This window comes from Pelophylax lessonae, assembly GCF_965119305.1.
Source record: "Pelophylax lessonae genome assembly, chromosome: 1".
Classification (NCBI taxonomy): domain Eukaryota; kingdom Metazoa; phylum Chordata; class Amphibia; order Anura; family Ranidae; genus Pelophylax; species Pelophylax lessonae.
The window spans coordinates 787,349,663-787,365,239 of record NC_138768.1 but is presented as its reverse complement, the minus strand read 5'-3'; the positions used below and the strand labels follow the sequence as shown (position 1 = coordinate 787,365,239).

The 15,577-nt window shown below is 39.2% G+C and overlaps 1 protein-coding gene across 2 annotated transcripts in view; it reads left to right on the top strand.

The window, feature by feature from the left end:
* The first annotated feature begins 674 nt into the window (after positions 1 to 674).
* LOC309546694 (uncharacterized protein) overlaps positions 675 to 15,577 on the top strand; it is a 32,835-nt gene continuing 17,932 nt past the window's right edge. For both annotated transcript variants that reach the window (XM_082246409.1, XM_082246408.1), the window contains exon 1: positions 675 to 752. The gene's annotated coding sequence lies outside the window, so the exon portion shown is untranslated. The remainder of the gene's footprint in view (positions 753 to 15,577) is intronic.

Below are 15,577 nucleotides of genomic sequence, written 5' to 3'. Positions count from 1 at the left end.
TATATGATTACACCCTAGTATTAAAGCTAAACTCTAGGTGTGATTTTTAAAGCATGGTTACTTTGGTCCAACTTGACACAATGTAAGTAATATATACAGTATCTTATGCTTGATGAACTGCTGGGGAGGTTGACAATCACTGTAGTAGTTGTAGCTACTACAGCAATAGCAGTGGTATGCTGGCTTATGTACTGAGCGACTTCCCTTCTGCATTGTAACCATGGAGGGCATCTCTCGCTACCATGCATAAAATGCGTTATATTTTTTATTTTTATTTTTATAAGGCAGGGTAGCCACTCAGAGCTGGACCTAGAAGATTGCTTCTATCATTGTAGTACCACCGACAACTGCAGGGATTGTCAGCTTCCCCAGCATTCTTTTAGTTATAAGATATGTGTTCTTATATTGTTACAAGCTGGACCAATGTACTGTAACTATGCAATAAAAATCACACCTACACTTCCACTCTAAATATCTTTTGGTGATGTATATCTAAGCATGTCAAAAGCTTATCTGGATTGTAAATATAAAAAAAGGGAAGGAAACATAGTAGGAAGTGTTATCTTCCAAAAATACGGTTGACATCCTGTCCAATAAAACCATTAAAGCAGCAAGAGTAATACTCATAAAGAATTAGAGTGGAAGTAACCACTTTCAAATAATTGTGCTGTCAGATTATTATGGTTCTCTGACAAGTGACACAAATATGTAAATTGTTGCAGATCTACATTGAATATCATCTCAAAACAAGTGTTTACAACAAATTTTTTAGAACATTTGAAATTCAAGGGCTGAAACTCACTTTTGCAATGTGGCGCATTGTGGTAAAGCATTTGTTTGTGCAATGCACAATACATGCATTAGCGCTTTGTAAGAAGATTTATTTAGTTGGCACCCCAATGCAGCTCTGATGCACATGTGTTGCATGACACCACAACACACGTAAAACACAATTGTTTTGTCAGAATAATAGTTCAGTATACACATTACACAAAACATCTAGTGCTTCTCTATACTATGTAACCACAATTAGTCCATGGATAAACACACTGAGAGTCTGTGGTGTTGAAGCAATTACTGCAATAGTAGATGAATGTTAGAGGGGTGGATGAAGAGTGGATGGATGGTGAAGGGATAGATTGATGGAATGTGGACGTGGTTCACCTCTGCAGCTCCCATAAGATCTGTGCAGGATCACCTCATGAAGCAGGAAATAGCAAAAAGCAGGGAGCTGAGGTTATTATAAAGCAAAAAAACACCTTTATTGAAAGCAGGACACTTACATGTCAAAAATGATCAGCTGAAGGTACATGGAGGCAATGGATGGCCACCAGGCATGCAGCAGCATAGGGTCCAAAGCACCAACAGGTAGTATGGAGATAAAGGGTCTGCAGTGCCTTCAGTGAAGATGACAGCTGTCAAAATCCTATAGTGATGTTGGGAGCGGGTGCGCATAACGTGTTTTAAGGGGCTCTGCCCTCTTTTTCAAATGCATCTGTCCCTCCTAACATAACCATATGATTTTGACAGCTGTCATCTTCACAGTGTGGCTGGATACGTTGCCGGCCCTTTCTCTCCATACTGTTCAAAATAGACTTCTCAGCTGTCACGATACTTCAGGAAAGTTGTTTATTTTCTTAAAGCAAAGCAAAAAATACGAAACAGAATCAACAGAAACTGACAGGAGAGAGAGATATATGACAGATGTAACAGGCCTTCAGAGACAGAGTGTAGGATGTCGTTTTCTCATCTCTCTCTGAAGAATGTCTAACATAGCGTATTCTAATACTGTATGTAAAGACGATGTCAGCAAAAAGTATGTCCCAAGAAGGTAGTAATTCTAAATATAAAAGTAACACCCACTCTTGCATATATGGTTTGAGTCTATAGTAAGGCACATAACTCCACCTAACATACTAACATAGAAACTCAGAATAGAAATACAGTATCTCACAAAAGTGAGTGCACCCCTCAGAGTTTTGTAAATATTTTATTATATTGCTGTCCCCTCAAAATAACTCAACACACAGCCATTAATGTCTAAAGTGCTGGCAACAAAAGTGAGTACACCCCTAAGTCAAAATGTTCAAATTGGGCCCAATTAGCCATTTTTCCTCCCCGGTGTCATGTGACTCATTAGTGTTACAAGGTCTCTGGTGTGAACAGGGAGCAGGTGTGTTAAATTTGGTGTTATCACTCTCTCATACTGGTCACTGGAAGTTCAACATGGCACCTCATGGGAAAGAACTCTCTGAGGATCTGAAAAAAAGAATTGTTACTCTACATAAAGATGGCCTAGGCTATAAGTAGATTGCCAAGACCCTGAAACTGAGCTGCAGCACGATGGCCAAGACCATACAGCGATTTAACAGGACAGATTTCACTCAGAACAGGCCTCGCCATGGTCAAAAAGAAGTTGAGTGCACGTGCTCAGCGTCATATCCAGAGGTTGCCTTTAGGGAAATAGACGTATGAGTGCTGCCAGAATTGCTGCAGAGGTTGAAGGGGTGGGGGGTCAGCCTGTCAGTGCTCAGACCATAGGCCACACACTGCATCAAATTGGTCTGCATGGCTGCTGTCCCAGAAGGAAGCCTCTTATAAAGATGATGCACAAGGAAAGCTTGCAAACAGTTTGCTGAAGACAACCATACTAAGGACATGGATTACTGGAACCATGTCCTGTGGTCTGATGAGACCAAAATAAACTTATTTGGTTCAGATGGTGTTAAGCGTGTGTGGCAGGAACTAGGTGAGGAGTACAAGGACAAGTGTGTCTTGCCTACAGTCAAGCATGGTGGTGGGAGTGTCATGGTCTGGGGCTGCATGAGTGCTGCCAGCACTTGGGAGCTACAGTTCATTGAGGGAACAATGAATGCCAACATGTACTGTGACATATTGAAGCAGAGCATCGGAGACTGGGATGCAGGGCAGTATTCCAACATGATGACCCCAAACACACCACCAAGGAGACCACTGCCTTGCTAAAGAAGCTGAGGGTAAAGGCGATGGACTGGGCAAGCATGTCTCCAGACCTAAACCCTATTGAGCATCTGTGGAGCATTCTCAAACCAATGGTGGAGGAGCACAAGGTCTCCAACATCCGCCAGCTCCGTGATGTCGTCATAGAGGAGTGGAAGAGGACATCAGTGGCAGCCTGTGAAGCTCTGGTGAACTCCATGCCAAAGAGGGTTAAGGCAGTGCTGGAAAATAATGGTGGCCACACAATATATTGACACTTTGGGCCCAATTTGGACTTAGGGGTGTACTCACTTTTGTTGCCGGCGGTTTAGACATTAATGGCTGTGGGCTGAGTTATTTTGAGGGGACAGCAAATTTACACTGTTATACAAGCTGTACACTCACTACTTTACATTGTAGCAAAGTGTCATTTCTTCAGTGTTGTCACATGAAAAGATATAATAAAATATTTACAAAAATGTGAGGGGTGTACTCACTTTTGTGAGATACTGAACATACATAGCGAAATGGCTTCTCTGTCCTTGACAAAGACATATTGAAGTAACCTTCAAAACTAACATATTACATTATATCATTCATATGTATTTCAGAGACTTTTATCATTTTAAATAATATTAAACTCTAAATCACTAACAATTCCCCCTCAATGCACTATAATCAACTAATAAAAGTGCATTCATCATTAAACAACAAATGTCTCTGATCGTATTTACCGTATTTATCGACGTATAACACGCACCGGCGTATAACACACACCTCCCATTTAGGAGGGAAATTTTAGGAAAAAAGCTTAAAATTTTAAATAAACAGCATTGAACTCAGAACTTTTTTTTTTAATCAAATGCAGTCTTACCTGTGCCCATGAATGCAGCCTCATCAGCGCAGTGTCCATAAATGCAGCCTCGCCAGCGCAGTGTCCCCAATGCAGCCATGCCAGCGCAGTGTCCCCAATGCAGCCTCGCCAGTGCAGTGTCCCCAATGTAGCCTCGCCAGCGCAGTGTCCACCAATGCAGCCTCGCCAGCACAGTGTCCACCAATGCAGCCTCGCCAGCGCAGTGTCCCCAATGCAGCCTCGCCAGCGCAGTGTCCCCAATGCAGCCTAGCCAGCGCAGTGTCCCCAATGCAGCCTCGCCAGCGCAGTGTCCCCAATGCAGCCTCACCAGCGCAGTGTCCACCAATGCAGCCTTGCCAGCGCAGTGTCCCCAATGCAGCCTCGCCAGCGCAGTGTCCCCAATGCAGCCTCGCCAGCGCAGTGTCCACAATGCAGCCTCGCCAGCGCAGTGTCCCCAATGCAGCCTCGCCAGCGCCATTACATTGCACAGATCGCCCATATATTTTTTTTTAAAAAGCCGGGCAGCGCTGAGGCAGAGTGGGGCGGGCCGTGCGAGGAGAAGTGAGTATGAGCCACCGCTGTCATCTGACGTCCCAGCGCCTATGATAGACGTCACACGTCCAGTGTCCCGGCATTGGGCCACTATGCTGTCTATCATAGGAGGCGGGACTTCCTATGACAGCAGCAGCTCGTCCTTCCTTCTTCTCCGCCTGCCCCCCCCCCCCTCTTCTTCCTCTCAGCGCTGCCCCGGCTTTTTTTTTTTACTATATCGGCGTATAACACGCACTGGTGCTTTGCCCTCCATTTTTAGGAGGAAAAAGTGCGTGTTATACGCCGATAAATACAGTATTTTTTTACAGCACAAACAAATTATAAAAAACAATACAATAAACAATAATAAAATTGGATATGTCAGATAATGTACATAAGCACTTATCCAAAACCTGGAATTTTTCCTGTGAAAAATGTAACTATTTCATTCCATCAAGAGACTATAAATCATTATATTATTACTCATTTTAGTTAGTTTTCCGTCCAATTGATGTAATAACATCAAAGATTTTCTTCCTTCAATTTCATAAATGTATTTAACTTTTTGTTAAAACGCTTACATCTTTGACCATATCATATAACTTTTTCCTATTTCAGTGTAAGGAAGAAGTACATAATATCTTAGCTATGTAAAATGATATTACTCTGTAATATCAATTATTAATTCCTATATAAAATCTCTTCCATCCCAGGAAATTTCTAAAACAAAATGATTCCCACAATATAAGCCTTTATACATTATCTTTTACACCAAACAATTATAAGTATGATAAGTAATCATAACTCTCCATTATTCAATTTTATATATTCTATCTATCTATCTATCTATCTATCTATCTATCTATCTATCTATCTATCTATCTATCTATCTATCTATCTATCTATCTATCTATCTATCTATCTATCTATCTATCTATCTATGACCAGCAAGCAACTCTTTTCTATGCTCTCTTTTTAACATTCTGTATTGTTTAGTTCAACAGTAACTTTGTTTGGACACAGAAAATCAAATCCTTTTCCACATTAGCCTATATGTACTTTAACTATATGTTTTTTCATATAGATATAATTAGCATCTTCTTCACTAGAAGTATATATCCATAAGTCATATAAAATTCCTAAAGTTATTCTTTTTAAAATAAGATAAATCTATCCTCTAATTAGTGATAATGCTTCAAATGTACAATTTTTGTACATTTTTGTTATAGCAAACAAGCCATCCACCTTCCCAACTTGTGTGTGTTCTCACAAAATTAGTAAAATAAAAAAAATTCTATGTTTACAAGTTGATCATATGTGTTTCTGTAAAATAATTAAGAAACCTTGATGTAACAACTATAATGTAAACTACCAAGGATCTAATAAACTAGCAAAGGTTGTGTAGAAGAAAATATCACATCTCAATGTCAAGGAGTCAATTATGTTTCTTTCTATAAATTAATACAGCAGATTTTACAAATAATATTCCCATAACTGTATAATCCATTCTATTTGAATAAGCAACACAATGTGTAAAATATTTTCAAGCTCTAAACACTCATATTCTCCTACATCAGACAATTCATAAAAAAATGATATATGAGAATCACATCCCAACTCCCCTTCACTTCTCATAATGATCGAACGATCAGAATGTCTCTTATGAAACAAGTCTACATGAGGAAAACATTGAAGCCCATCCAATAAATGATAGTAGTTCATAACACAATTAGAAAGGAAATAATGATGAAAGCAAAAACAAAAAAATAGTGACAAATAGAATTTTAGTTGTGCTTGTCTCATGGTCATAGTAGAATTCAAAAATGCAGAGAAATTAATATAACTTTCTTTAAATTTAGAAACTAAAGACATATTTAGGAGAAAAAATGAAAACAAGTATCAAATTCTTATAAAAAAAAATTATATGTTTTTCTTTAGTAATTTTTATTGATCAATATGGACCATTCTAGGCTCATAGACCTTTCTGCACTGTTTATCCATTCTTTGAACAAAAAACAAGCTATAGTCCCAATTAACTTAAGAATAACAAATTAACCTTCCGAGTTGGCATCTCAAGTGCCTTCAGATCTATAATTCCTAACCATAACTTGAGCTCCTGGAATACATTTCTTGACATACTCAGAAGTAGAAATCCTATTCAAAACATAATTTCTATTTAAATCTAGCAAGGGTTTAGCCATATTTTGTGCAGAAAACTTCTGAAGTTTTTGTACCTGTTGTTGCAATGTTTGCAACCACACTTCTTTCTATACAACAGATTGTAAATACCTAAGTATGCTAACCTCAAAAGATAGAAGAATAGACATTCGTTGTCCTGTCATCAACTCAAAAAGTGAAAAACCTATACTAGAAAATACTAAAGCTCTTAAGCTAAAAGCATGTATAGCATGTAAATAACCCAATCTTTAGTTTAGGTTTACCTTTTCCTTTTGGATTGTTCTATAAACAAATAAAACAAGACTTAGAAGTTTGATGACAAAGGACTCTAAAAATAAGTATTTCAAGAAAGGACTTCCATTAGCTCATACAAAAAAATCAGGTACTGGATGTGCAAAAAGAGAATAATTAAATTTCAATAACGTTCTAGCCATTATTGTTGAAATATAAGGAACCAATTGAACTTCAATATTTTTACAATAAATTTCCTCTCCACTATCAGTCTGCACTGATGCTAACTAAGATACAATGTCAGTGTCCCCCTCTTTATCCTGTGAACAAATGAAATCTTGTAAAGGAGTAGCCTTATCATATTGTTCTGACTATGACACTCACAATTGCTTTAATATTGCAAAAGGACCAGATATTTATTTTGATCTTTCCTATATGTTCTATTTCTGAAAGAAACTTAATCATGTTGAAGTGAAAAAAATTTTGAGAACCAACCATTCCTCTTATGGACCATATAGAAAGATAAACTGTGAGTAAATGAACCACATTTTCACTGTCACTCTGCAAAACAAACACAAGGCAGCCTCAGGTTCAGCTCTTTGTGCAGACATATATCCAGGAAGCTTTTATTGTAACAAAGGTTGCTGATCTGAAATCAAAACAGCAAATCCCATCACATACGCTCCATTGTGCCAAAATCTGGATCCATCTACATAGACACAGGAAATTTCCTCCCGACAAATGTCCATTAAAAGATGAAGGAGTGACTCTTTCATGTTCACTTACACAACTGTGGCTCTGTCTCTTACATTGCGTTATTTGAGACAAGAAATATTGCCCAATTGTCACTAGGCAAATCTTTGTGAATCAACACCCCCTTGCCTTTCTTTGTAATAACACCTTTTAAGTGTAACCTTAGGTGTTAGCAAAACAAGTGGTGCAAAACCCACAATGTGTCTGATTTATAGCATTGTCCAATGTACTCCTAACACATTTTTACTGATTAAATTGTTTCATCATCCACATACACTTGATTGTAAAATGCTTGAGAGAGATTTACATTGATCAGAAATACAGAAATTTTAAGGGCTTTCTTTAAATCGTCAATTGATTGTATACAAGGCCTCTCCTATTATTAAAAATGTTTGCCCCATATTCTCAGTAAACCTCCACAATTCATTAAGAGGTGAGAAACACAGACAAAAAACTCACCCCTGGTAGCAGATTCCTTAACTGGAGTCAAAGAGTACTATACTTCATCCAGGTCTGCATCCTTCACCAAAATGTTTGAAATAGACTTCTAATCTGTCACAATACTTTAGGAAGGTTGTTTATTTTCTTAAAGTAAAGCAAAACATACGAAACAGAACAAAACAGAAATGGACAGAAGGGGAGAGCAATATATGACAGATGTTACATGCCTTCAGAGTGTAGGATGGCTTTTTCTCATATCTCTCTGAAGAATGTCTAACATAGTGTACTCTTATACTGTATGTAAAGACGATGTCAGCAAATGTATGTCCCAAGAAGGTAGTAATTTTAGATATAAAAGTAACACCCACTCTTGCATATATATAGTTTGAGTCTATAGTAAGGCACATAACTCCACCTAACATAATAACATAGAAATTCAGAATATAAATACATACATAGCAAAATGTCTTCTCTGTCCTTGACAAAGACATATTGAAGTAACCTTCAAAAAACATATTACATTATAACATTCATATATATTTAAGAGACTTTTATCATATAAAATAATATTAATCTCTAAATCTTTAACACATACTACCTGCTGGTGCTTTGGAGTCCCTACTGCTGGATTCCTGGTGGCCATCCATTGCCTCCATGTACCTTCAGCTTATCAGCTCTGGTGTCTCAACCTGCTTTGCTACTATCCACTGGTGGATTGGTGGTTTTTGACATGTAAATGTGCTGCTTTCAATAAAGGTTTTCAGCTTCCATTGGGACTCCAGCCAGCCAGGAGACGTGCCAGCTGGTCACTCGGGTCTCCTGGTGGCAAGGGAGACCCGGACGGATCTGCGGAAGGGGGGGGGGGCAACCTTCCCACTCCTTGTGATAACGGCCAAATGGCTGCTGAGCCGCATCGGTTGTTATCACTAGAAACCCGACTGCTGGCTCTAAAAAACAGTACCAGGGTGATGCCTCTAGCTGCAAGCATCACCCCAGTACAACCACTTCCTCAAACCGACGTACTGGTATGTTGGTTTGCGGGAAGTGGTTAAAGCTTTTGTTTCAGGACTGTGTTCAAATTTCAAATCATCAACTGGGTCAAATTGGCATTCGTTTATTATCACGGTAAAGAGAAAATTCTAAGGAGCAGGATGGAAATAATTTTTCAAACAAATTTCTAACAGTAAATGTGGTTTTCGTTTAAGAAAATTACATTCATTTCAAAATCAAATGGTAAAAGCAAAATTTTGAAGCACTTTTGAAAGACACTCAAATGTAATATGATAATAGAATTTTCTGAAAAGACGTCTGTATTAATGTTTGTTTAAAAATCTTCTAATATATGGCCGCATGGCCCCCAATAGAAATTGTGGAGCTCCATACAGCCTGCCTGACAGGGACCCCTTCAGGGGTTTCCTATATTCTTCCCATTCGCGAATTGCAAACGTTTGAGCGCAATTTTAAATGTGAGTCGGCTATTTTGTGTTAAATAAATACTTTGAACTGCTACACTATGTTGGCCCCTATCATTTACATGAGCCATAAGGATTAAGAAACACAGTAAGGAATCGCGAATGGAAAGAATACAGGAAACCCCCATAAGAAAGATAGAGTTATACAGGAGAAGGTACCTAACACTATCCAGGAGAGAAGAAACCACCCCATAAGGAGACGAACGACGCTGAGAGGAACCAAAAGGAACCAGAGGCACTAATGGTTAAGTGATACAGGCGTATTACTTACCTTACTAAGGTGAGCATTTAGGGCACCTAGAAGTGTATGCACTGAAGAAATCCAAGACACGGGGAAATAGAGGTGGAGGAAGATAGAAAGCACTACGGATCACTTTGAATTTATTTGATTTCAACCTTTTTGGACACTTATTTATGATTTAACACTAAAAGAAGCAAACTGTTTTTACATATTTATATAGAAGCACTTTATATGTTATATTCAGTTATTGGCACACCTGGTCACCTTTTAAATCAAGCACTTTATATATGAATTTGGATAAAAGGCACTCCATATTTATTGATTATGTATTAGCACGGATTGATGGCAATATATGTTATGCACATTGGCACTTGAAGTTAAGTTTACCTTCATCACCGTAATTTGAAGCACACAAGCACTTTATATACTATATTTTAAAAATTAACAAAATTATTTAGGACGTGATTATTTTTATATGAATTGTGTTTGTAAGAAAAGTGTATATATTTATTTAGAAAAATTGGTTTTAAAAACACCCTAAAGCGCATTACAACCCCCTACACATTGTCTATAACAGCTGTTTATTTGGTATCAGTTTACGTATATGCAGCATTAGGGTGAACATTTACCTCCCTTTGTGTTAGCGCAAGAACCATACCTTAAATACCTTCATAGACCCTGCCTGAGAGATCCACCCCCCACCCCACACCAAGAAGGGACTATAAATACTTGTTCCCCTTTCCCTTTTCTAGTATTGATTAATTGGGTGGAAGACACCCGCTTTGTTCATGATCTGAAAGGTTTACATTTTGGGCATATATAATACCCTGCTCCTATATTAGAACATGACATTTTTAACTATTTGTCTGTTCTGTTAAATTTATTTGGGATTAATTATTATGGCTTTCTTTTTTAATCATTTATTTGTTCAATCTTGGACAATTGCCATACATTGTCTCATTTCAGGGAGGTTCCTTTTCTCCAGCCTGTTAACTCCCGGGGTTGCGATGCGGCATTCTGCCGCTCCCTCCCCCACTCCGTCTCTGTTACCATCCGGGGTGTGGGTGGGGCGCGTCATAGCACGCATCGGCACCATGTTTGGCTGCTCCACCCCCTTCCCCTTGTGGCATCGGGTTGCTGGGGCAACCCGCTATTTTCTATCTGACGCCTGGCTGGGTGGGCATGTTCCGTCCCCGGCGCTATGCGCCGGATATGAGGTCATACCTCCCGACCATATAATGGCGTCCCCACATGGCGTTGGCGGTTATCTTTGCCGCTGTCGGAAGGGGTTTGAGTTGAGGAGCTGGGACGAGTCAGGACGCTATTTGTTCTCTGTGGGTAAACTCTTGGCCTGTACTCACTTGCACGAACTTTCTCTTTTCACTATTGCACCAAGTTCCAGGTAATATGTTTGATGACACTTTTTCACGTTTTTCCCTGGTTTATTCACTTCATTTCCATCTTCACACACTGTGGATTCTTTGGTATTCTAGCAGATCTTTCTGATGCCCCTGTTTGGGTATACATGATCATATTCATTAGGATATATATTCTTCATTTTTTTTTTTTTTTTTTCTCTTATTTGAGCATATTTAATCTTTACACAATTACTATGAAACATGATGAATACACGGGCAATTATGAGAATATATATTTTTCTAGATCGATCTGGTCATGAATTTTTCTCTATCACCACCGATTTCTGGGATGTACCGTCCTCTCTCCCTTTGGGATAATTCCATGCATTCCCTTCATCTCCTCCTCCCCACGCACCCACCCTCGGCCAATTTATCCGCCTCAGCCCCGGGTCAGACATTCGCTGGGTCCAGCTGACCTCCTTGTTGGTTGGAACTCTTTTATTTTTTATTGTTTATTTTTATTTTTGTTTCTGGCTACCTCAGTAAGTGGCTTTTATCTTTATTTACATTGGAGCAATGGATATATATTATGCCCATATATATATGCTATATCTCACTGTTAATTTATATTAACAGACCCAGATTTTCAAACTAGCTCCTGATGAGTGGACATTGAACCATGAAACGCGCAGAGCCTATAAAATGTGAAGAAAATCCAAACATTTGAAGACTGAGTTACATGGTGTCCATTTAATTATTTATACAGTGTATTGATGGATTATGTCGTTATTGATGGACCTTATATATGTATTTTATGAAGTCAAATACTTCATGTTCAGTTTTTATATGTGGATTATTTTATTTATTTACAATGTACTTTTCATGTATTATGTAATAAATCTTTTTTTTGAGATTGCATATTACCTTTAATATTTATCAATAACTGTCCTCATTTAAAGTCCCACAAACCTTGCTCTTTGTTTTTATGTATACCAGGGATGGAGGTTCAGTTATTTAGTTATACCTCAGATCATGTTCCCCTTTCCCTTTTCTAGGACTATAAATACTTTATTTTTGGCTCTTAGCAAAAATTAAGTTCCCCAGGCCCAATCAGCTCATCAGTGGGGACCAGGGATAAAGAGTCTATTTACTTATTTTCAGGATAGGTGGAATAATCTTCCGTGCTGCGACTCCTGACAATCAAGTACATTTTTGGCCTGGCCTGGCAGATTGATATAGAATAAAAGGCCAGCACATATCAGGGACTGCAGCATAAAACACAAATTGCTGGTCTGCTCCCAAAAATAAGTAAATCATTTGCTCTCTTAGTCCTAGGGGGGCCCAGGGTACTTCAGGTTCAGGGGGCCCCTAAAACACAGAGGTGGTGTATATTCTCAAAGACAGTCACACATTTTTAAAACACAGGACACAACAGCACTCAGATTATGAGTGGGCACACACACACGCAGCCATAGGCCACCTTCTCAAAGGTGTCTGTTTATGAAACCAAGATGAGCAGCGATCCTGATGATCACAGCTCATCTGGTTTATGAAACAGAGACGATCAGGGGAGAACATGTTCTCTGCTGATCATCTCCACACACGGAGAATCTGTCATTAAATGACACAGAAACGGTCAGTTTATGAAGCTGTGATCTCTGCACTTCACTGGCGATCTGTTCCAGAATTCACACTCCCAGATTCACCAGCCCAGAGGAGGAGAATCGGGGAGAAAAGACCGAATCCCCGGTAATTGACTTCCTTCTTCCTCGATCAGACCCCCCAAGACAGTAAACATGTCCCCCTGCCATATTTATATATATATATATATATATATATATATATATATACACACAGTGCATTGCGAAAGTATTCGTCCCCCTTGAACTTTTCGACCTTTTGCCACATTTCAGGCTTCAAACAAAGATATCAAACTGTAATTTTTTGTGAAGAATCAACAACAAGTGGGACACAATCATGAAGTGGAACGAAATTTATTGGATATTTCAAACTTTGTTAACACATAAAAAAACTGAAAAATTGGGCGTGCAAAATTATTCAGCCCCCTTAAGTTAATACTTTGTAGTGCCACCTTTTGCTGCGATTACAGCTGTAAGTCGCTTGGGGTATGTCTCTATCAGTTTTGCACATCGAGAGACAGAAATTTTTGCCCATTCCTCCTTGCAAAACAGCTCAAGCTCAGTGAGGTTGGATGGAGAGCGTTTGTGAACAGCAGTTTTCAGTTCTTTCCACAGATTCTCGATTGGATTCAGGTCTGGACTTTGACTTGGCCATTCTAACACCTGGATATGTTTATTTGTGAACCATTCCATTGTAGATTTTGCTTTATGTTTTGGATCATTGTCTTGTTGGAAGACAAATCTCCATCCCAGTCTCGGGTCTTTTGCAGACTCCATCAGGTTTTCTTCCAGAATGGTCCTGTATTTGGCTCCATCCATCTTCCCATCAATTTTAACCATCTTCCCTGTCCCTGCTGAAGAAAAGCAGGCCCAAACCATGATGCTGCCACCACCATGTTTGACAGTGGGGATGGTGTGTTCAGGGTGATGAGCTTTGTTGCTTTTACACCAAACATAACGTTTTGCATTGTTGCCAAAAAGTTCAATTTTGGTTTCATCTGACCAGAGCACCTTCTTCCACATGTTTGGTGTGTCTCTCAGATGGCTTTTGGCAAACTTTAAACGACCCTTTTTATGGATATCTTTAAGAAATGGCTTTCTTCTTGCCACTCTTCCATAAAGGCCAGATTTGTGCAGTATACGTATATATATGATTGTTGTCCTATGGACAGAGTCTCCCACCTCAGCTGTAGATCTCTGCAGTTCATCCAGAGTGATCATGGGCCTCTTGGCTGCATCTCTGATCAGTCTTCTCCTTGTATGAGCTGAAAGTTTAGAGGGACGGCCAGGTCTTCCTAGATTTGCAGTGGTCTGATACTCCTTCCATTTCAATATTATCGCTTGCACAGTGCTCCTTGGGATGTTTAAAGCTTGGGAAATCTTTTTGTATCCAAATCTGGCTTTAAACTTCTCCACAACAGTATCTCGGACCTGCCTGGTGTGTTCCTTGTTCTTCATGATGCTCTCTGCGCTGTAAACGGACCTCTGACACTATCACAATGCAGGTGAATTTATACGGAGACTTGATTACACACAGGTGGATTCTATTTATCATCATTAGTCATTTAGGTCAACATTGGATCATTCAGAGATCCTCACTGAACTTCTGGAGAGAGTTTGCTGCACTTAAAGTAAAGGGGCTAAATAATTTAGCACGCCCAATTTTTCAGTTTTTTATTTGTTAACAAAGTTTGAAATATCCAATAAATTTCGTTCCACTTCATGATTGTGTCCCACTTGTTGTTGATTCTTCACAAAAAATTACAGTTTTATATCTTTATGTTTGAAGCCTGAAATGTGGCAAAAGTTCAAAAAGTTCAAGGGGGCCGAATACTTTCGCAATGCACTGTATATATACTTACAGTATCTCACAAAGGAAAGTACACCCCTCACATTTTAGTAATTATTTTATTATATCTTTTCATGTGACAACACTGAAGAAATGACACTTTGCTACATGGTAAAGTAGTGAGTGTATAGCTTGTATAACAGTATAAATTTGCTGTCCCCTCAAAATAACTCTACACACAGCCATTAATGTCTAAACTGCTGGCAACAAAAGTGAGTACACCCCTAAGTCAAAATGTCCAAATTTGGCCAACATAGCCATTTTCCCTTCCTGGTGTCAAGTGACTCGTTAGTGTTACAAGGTCCCAGGTGTGAATGGGGAGCAGGTATGTTAAATGTGGTGTTATCTCTCTCACTCTGTCATACTGGTCACTGGAAGTTCAACATGGCACCTCACGACGAAGAACTCTCTGAGAATCTGAAAAAAAATAATTGTTGCTATACATAATGATGGCCTAGGCTATAAGAAGATTGACAAGACCCTGAAACTAAAGCCTAGTACACATGCAACGATTATCGGCCGACCGATCGTCCGTCTTTTGTCCAGAGTGGTGTTTTGTTGGTTGGAATGTGCCTAGACTGCACACAAATTTTCTCGCCCGACAAAATTCTACTTCAGAAGTGATGTCATGTGTTGGTTTGCTTTCTTTGTGCTCTTTCTTCTCTGAGCATGCCCAGACTTGCTCATTAGATTTTTCCCTGTCGAAATCTGTATTGACTGCACGAAAATCGGCCGTGTTTTGATGGCAGACAAAATTTTTATAGCCTGCATACCAGATTTTTTTCGGCCGAAAAGTCGGAGTCGGTTGTCCGAAGCATCATACTAACAAGCCGAAAATCGGCAGATCAGTCATCGGACGAAAATTCCCTGCCGATTTTCGACGCGTGTGTATGAGGCTTTAGCTGCAGCACAGTGGCCAAGACCATACAGCTGTTTAACAGGACATGTTCCACTCAGAACAGGCCTCGCCACGGTCGACCAAAGAAGTTGAGTGCATGTACTCAGCGTCCTATCCAGAGGTTGTGTTTGGGAAATAGACATATGAGTGCTGCCAGCATTGCTGAAGAGGTTG